Source organism: Ascaphus truei, chromosome 4 (assembly GCF_040206685.1).
Source record: "Ascaphus truei isolate aAscTru1 chromosome 4, aAscTru1.hap1, whole genome shotgun sequence".
Lineage (NCBI taxonomy): Eukaryota > Metazoa > Chordata > Amphibia > Anura > Ascaphidae > Ascaphus > Ascaphus truei.
The window spans coordinates 245,205,197-245,211,747 of NC_134486.1; positions in this window are offsets into that span (position 1 = coordinate 245,205,197).

The following is a 6,551-nucleotide window of genomic DNA, read 5'->3' on the forward strand; positions in this document are numbered from 1 at the left end:
ATTGAAGGGATATGAGATCTTGCACCTCAGGGGGATTTTCGACAAAGCCTGTTGTGAATTTTAATTGTGGTAACTGAAAAATGTTCTCATATGAAATAGTGTATTTGTAATGGTGCTCAATAGTGCTGGGACTATGTGAAAGGAGGGGAGTGTGCTGGGTGATAATTGTATTTTGCAATAGTACTGTGCCTTTAAATGGGCATAAGGTACCCTGAAGGTAGGAGTGGGTTGCCAAAGACAGCCCTCTCTTTCCTCATTAGGTAGCCCCAGGTTAAGTACTCACTGAGTCTTCTTTCTTCCCCAGTCTCCCCTCCAGAGCGTGCAGCTGTATTAGGGTGTAGATCCAAAGCCAGGGTGTGCAGCGCACAGCAATAAGGAGGAGCAGGTCTTGCAGAAAAAATAGTCCTTTATTTAATTCATGGTGTGGGACAACAGCAAACCTTCAACGCGTTTCGTTCAAGGAACTTTATCAAGAAGTCTTGATAAAGTTCCTTGAACGAAACGCGTTGAAGGTTTGCTGTTGTCCCACACCATGAATTAAATAAAGGACTATTTTTTCTGCAAGACCTGCTCCTCCTTATTGCTGTGCGCTGCACACCCTGGCTTTTGTTCTCATATGAAGAAAGATAAGGTTAGTCCTAAGGCAGTCCTCGGTTATCCGACACAATGCGTTACTCAAAATGGCGTTGGATAGCGAAACGTTGTAAAGCGAAACACTTTTTCCCATAGGAACACTGTTTAAATGAAAGGTTCCGTTCCTGAAGGCATTTTTAATGCTAAAATACACAAAATATTTTACGCAGACAATAAGATATGCAGCATACACATAAATTATACAGTGTATATAATGTATTATATATATAATATAACATAATATATAATATAATATAAAAATATAAAATATTATATAGTATAATATAGTATAATATATATATTATATACACATAAACAACTTTGCAAAGTGTCGTAAGAGCGTTGGATAAGCCGTTTTGGCGTTGTAAAAATGAATATAGGTATGCATTGCATAGTGTTGGATAAGCCATTCGTTGTAAAGCGAAGCGTTGTAAAACGAGGACTGCCTGTATTTGTTCTTATTCTAATGAATATGAAATGGCTGTAAAAAGATTCATTAATTGTTATTCCACATTTGTTATGTACAGTATGTGGCCAATTGTTCCTTTGGGACGCAGTATATAGGGAAGATGATCTGTCCCCTTAATGTTCGGAGGAGAAAGCATATATATGGTAATTAAAGTGCCCCTAGATTATTATCATTAGGCAAAACGGTTCCAACTTTTATAAACACTTTGCAGAGAAACATGTGCTTTTGTGATCCATCTACTTTTACATTTAGGGGTCTAGAAATTGAAGCGAAATCTATCAGGGAAGGCAATAGGGATGGGGTTCTGACTCAGAGAACAATTGTGAATCTTTACTGTACATACTCACATTCCTGCAGGTTTTAAGGAATCTGTGGAGACTATACCTTTTCTTAAATTCTGACCTGGTATAAATGATATGGTATGTTTATATATAAAAATGTATGCTATAGAAATGCTTCATAATCTGATATAGTGAGTATAGGGTGTTGATACTGTGACAAACGGCATTCTCCGGGGCTCCGTCGTTTGTCCGGGACTGTTTAGAACACGGTCTTTTAGGGTAGGTTAAATGATGAGGAGTCACGTACTGTTCTTTTAAACAGGCTATGCCTGGTTTATTCAGTCCCAGGCACTGAGACTGCCACAGTGCATACAACAGAAAACAGATCAAAACAAAAGCTGCTCACCTGAGCGATAACTTAACTTAGATATCCCTGACTCAGGGTTGGAAGTGGCTTTTCCACTTCCAACATCAAAACACGGTACTTTTGCAGTCTTACACAAATGAACAGAAAGATTGAACCTGTTTGGGGAAGAGGCTTCTCCCCTCTGTAGTTCAGCAGCCTTCCAGCCTCCTGGCTCTTGTGGGGAGCCCAGAGCAAACAGGAAATCAGTCTTTCATACCTGATTCCTAATTAGCATGACAGGTGACAGAAATCAGGCAGCAGACAAACTCTGGTCTGGATCTCTCATCCCTCAGTTCCAGCGCTTACCAAACTGTGGGATGGAGTGTATGTATTATAAGGCTGCACTCCCAGGCCAAACAGGATAGAAACTGTCTAGTATCCTGGGAGCCCTATATACGGAATTTATTACCATCCCCTGGTTTCTGTCACATATCCTCCCCCCCAGCTCAGACCTCGAGGGATGAGCGACCATGGATATTAGGGAGTGCATCCTTGACAACCCGTCAGCATTGCCATGTTTGTGCCCTGACCTGTGTTCCACAGAAAATTTAAAGGGTTGTAGGCTTAGGAACCACCTGGTCACTCTAGCATTCTTTTCCCTGTTTTGACACATCCAGGTAAGGGGTGCATGATCTGTGACCAACCGGAATTTTCTCCCCAACAGGTAGTATTTGAGCGTCTCTACAGCCCACTTTATTGCGAGACACTCTTTCTCTACTATGGAGTAATTTTTCTCCTGGGGATTTAGTTTCCTACTTAAATAAAGGATGGGGTGCTCCTCACCTTGAGACTCCTGGGAGAGTACCGCCCCCAGCCCTACCTCAGATGCGTCGGTTTGGACTACGAACTCTTTGGAGAAGTCAGGTGTGACCAACACTGGTTGGGCACAGAGAGCTTCTTTCAGGCTTCTAAAGGCCTGTTCGGTTTCGGGGGACCACTTTACCATTAGCGGTCCTCTTGCTTTTGTGAGGTCAGTTAGTGGGGTTGCCTTAGTTGCAAAATTGGGAATAAACCTTCTATAGTACCCAATTAACCCCAAAAAGGTCCTTACTTGTTTTTTTGTAACTGGCCTTGGCCAATTTTGTATCGCCTCCACTTTGAGTGTTTGGGGTTTGAGTAAACCTCTGCCAATAGAATATCCCAGATACTTGGCCTCCTCCAGACCAATAGTGCATTTAGCGGGGTTAGCAGTTAGTCCAGCAGACCGGACTGCGTCAAGCACAGCTTGGACCTTTGGAAGGTGGGATTGCCAATCTTCACTATGGATTACCACATCATCCAGGTAGGCGGCAGCATACCGAGCATGTGGTTTTAAAATTTTATCCATCATTCTTTGGAATGTGGCGGGAGCTCCATGTAAGCCAAAAGGCAACACCTTATACTGAAAGAGGCCGTCTGGGGTTGAGAAGGCTGTCTTTTCTTTTGCCCTTTCTGTGAGGGGAACCTGCCAGTACCCTTTTGTTAGGTCTAGGGTTGTGAGATATCGGGCTTTGCCCAGTCTCTCTACAAGTTCATCTACCCTGGGCATAGGATAAGTATCAAATTTTGACACCGCGTTTAGTTTCCGGTAGTCATTACAAAACCTAGTTGTACCATCTGGCTTTGGGACTAAGACTATAGGGCTGTTCCACCCACTTTGGGATTCCTCAATTACACCTAGTTTTAGCATTTTTTTAACCTCTAAACTTATAGCCTTTCTTTTGGCCTCTGGGATTCGGTACGGTTTAAGGTTAACTCGGACCCCCGGTTCAGAGACTAGGTCATGTTCAATTACGCTAGTTCTACCTGGCCGTATAGAGAAGATTTCTTTGTTTCTTTTCACTAAATTCTGAACCTCTCGTTTCTGATGAACAGACAGGGTTTCAGCTATGCTAACCTCTGGGTCAGTTTCTTGATTCTCTGACGGACCTGGGGGTACTAGGGTTAACAAGACTTCTCTATCTTTCCAGGGCTTGAGTAGGTTTATATGGTAAATTTGCTCAGGTTTCCTCCTACCTGGCTGTCTTACCTTATAATTTACTTCTCCCACTCTTTCCAAGACCTCATATGGCCCATGCCATTTAGCAAGGAATTTACTCTCCACGGTGGGAACCAGAACTAGTACCCTATCACCTGGAGAAAAAATTCTGACCCTAGCACCCTTATTATATGTATTCCTCTGTGCTTCTTGAGCTTTCTCCATGTGTTCCCTCACTATGGGTAGGACTGCAGCAATGCGGTCCTGCATCTGGGCAACATGCTCTATTACACTTCTGTAAGGGGTAACCTCGTGTTCCCAAGTCTCTTTGGCTATATCCAGTAAGCCCCTTGGGTGTCGGCCATACAATAGTTCAAACGGGGAGAAGCCTGTGGATGATTGGGGAACTTCCCTAATGGCAAATAACAGGTACGGTAACAAACAATCCCAGTTTTTCCCATCTTTATCAACCGTCCGCCGTAACATGCTCTTTAAGGTTTTATTGAACCTTTCCACTAAACCATCTGTTTGTGGATGATAGACTAAGGTTCTGAGATGCTTGATTTTTAGGAGTTTACATAGCTCTTTCGTTACTTGGGACATAAATGGTGTTCCCTGGTCAGATAGAATCTCTTTAGGAATCCCGACCCGGGAAAACAGAACTACTAACTCTTTTGCTATGTTTTTAGCTGAGGTGCTACGTAGGGGAACTGCCTCCGGATATCGGGTGGCATAATCTAATATTACCAATATATGCTGATGTCCCCTAGCAGACTTTATTAGGGGTCCTACTAGATCCATAGCAATCCGGTCAAATGGTACCTCTATTATGGGAAGGGGTACCAATGGGCTGCGGTACGCCTTGAACGGGGCGGTGATCTGACATTCTGGGCATGAGGAACAATAATTCATAATTTCTGCCAGAACCCCAGGCCAATAGAAGCTTCGGAGAACCTTTTCTTTTGTCTTTTCCACCCCTAGGTGTCCCCCCAATGGATGACTATGTGCGAGGTGTAATACTACGTTACGGAATGTCCGTGGTACCAACAATTGTTTAGTTGTAACTGATTTCCTTTTATCAACCCGATATACTAGGTCGTTCTCTACCTCGAAGTAGGGGTAAGCAAGTGACCTATCTGGTTGGCCAGGAGTACTATTCTGGTCCCGTATATTTCCCCTTGCTACCGCTAATGTGGGGTCCTCCCACTGGGCCTTCTTAAAACTCCCAGGACTGACCTCTAGGTCAGCGAGGGTCTTATCCGGTTCTGGGGTGGTAAGTGTCTGCTCAACATCTTGATTTGGGGTATTCCCTACCAAAGTAGTGATGGGGAAGGGAATTTTACAGCACTCCTCCTTTTCCCCCTTCTTATTTGGGCCCTCGTCAACCTCCATTTCTGAAAAAGGGAAAGGATTTGTTTCTTCTAATACTTCGTTATGGTCCGCTATTGAACTCTGGGCGCTATTCTGAGCGGGGGACCACATTTTTAGAAAATGGGGAAAGTCGGTCCCTATTAACACATCATGTGCCAGTTTGGGTACAATACCCACCTTGAAATCTAAAGAACCAAACTCTGTTTCAAAAAAACCATCAACAGTGGAATATTCATGATTATCCCCATGTATACAACAAATTGCCACTCTTTGTGAACTGTTTCCCTGTTTCTTCTTAATGGGCAAGAGGTATTCGGACACTAGTGTGACCATGCTCCCAGAGTCAAGAAGTGCCCGAACCCTCTTACCATTAACCTTTACAAATGCCCACAGATGGTTATTCAAGGGGTCCTCTGGGCTAGGGCCCATACATTGGGACAACAGCGAATAAGGTTCCACGCTGTTGCATTGCATGGGCTCATCATTTAGTGGGCAGATTTTTGCTGTGTGGCCCCTCTCATGACAATTTACACATTTAGGTACATAGTCTGTGTCCCACTTAGAGCCTTTTCTCGGCTCCCCATGTTGGCTATTGCCCTTAGTGTGCGAACCACTGTTGCTGGTGCTGCGTGAAGGTGGTCGCCGCTCTTCAGCGCCCCTTAACCCCGGTACCCTTTTACCGTCTCTGGAAGAGTCCTGGAACCTCGGGTAGTGGGGTTGCTCCACGATTGTGGGTTGCGGGTGCTCTTCTGCTGCATTGTACCTTTCTACGAGGGCCACAAGCTCATCCGCATTGTGGGGGTCACTCCGACTGACCCAACGGCGTAAGGCAGAGGGAAGTTTCCTCAAGAACTGGTCCATGACCAACCGTTCCACGATGTGGCTGGCTGAGTTGATCTCGGGTTGTAGCCACTTCCGGGCGAGGTGGATGAGGTCATACATCTGGCTTCGGGTGGCTTTATCCATCGTGAAGGACCATGCGTGAAACCTTTGGGCGCGAACAGCCGTGGTTACGCCGAGGCGGGCGAGGATCTCGAACTTCAATTTTGCATAGACGTTAGCTTCGGCTGGCTCTAGATCAAAGTAAGCCTTCTGGGGTTCGCCGCTTAGGAAGGGTGCGATTAGACCAGCCCACTCAGCTTCTGGCCATCCCTCTCTCTGTGCCGTGCGTTCAAACGTGAGAAGATAGGCTTCCACATCATCCGAGGGTCCCATCTTCTGAAGGTAGTGGCTTGCCCTGGTCATTTTCGGAACTGGGGCTGCCGCTGCCAGTGGAAGGTTACTGATAGTCCCCCTCAGGATCTCGAGTTCCTGCTGAAAGCCCTGAGCGAACCGCTGTTGCTCCTCTCTCAGCAAGCGGTTTGTCTCTTGCTGGTTTGCATTCGCGTTTTGCAGGGCTTCATTCGTCTGTTGCTGGTTTGCATTCGCCTGTTG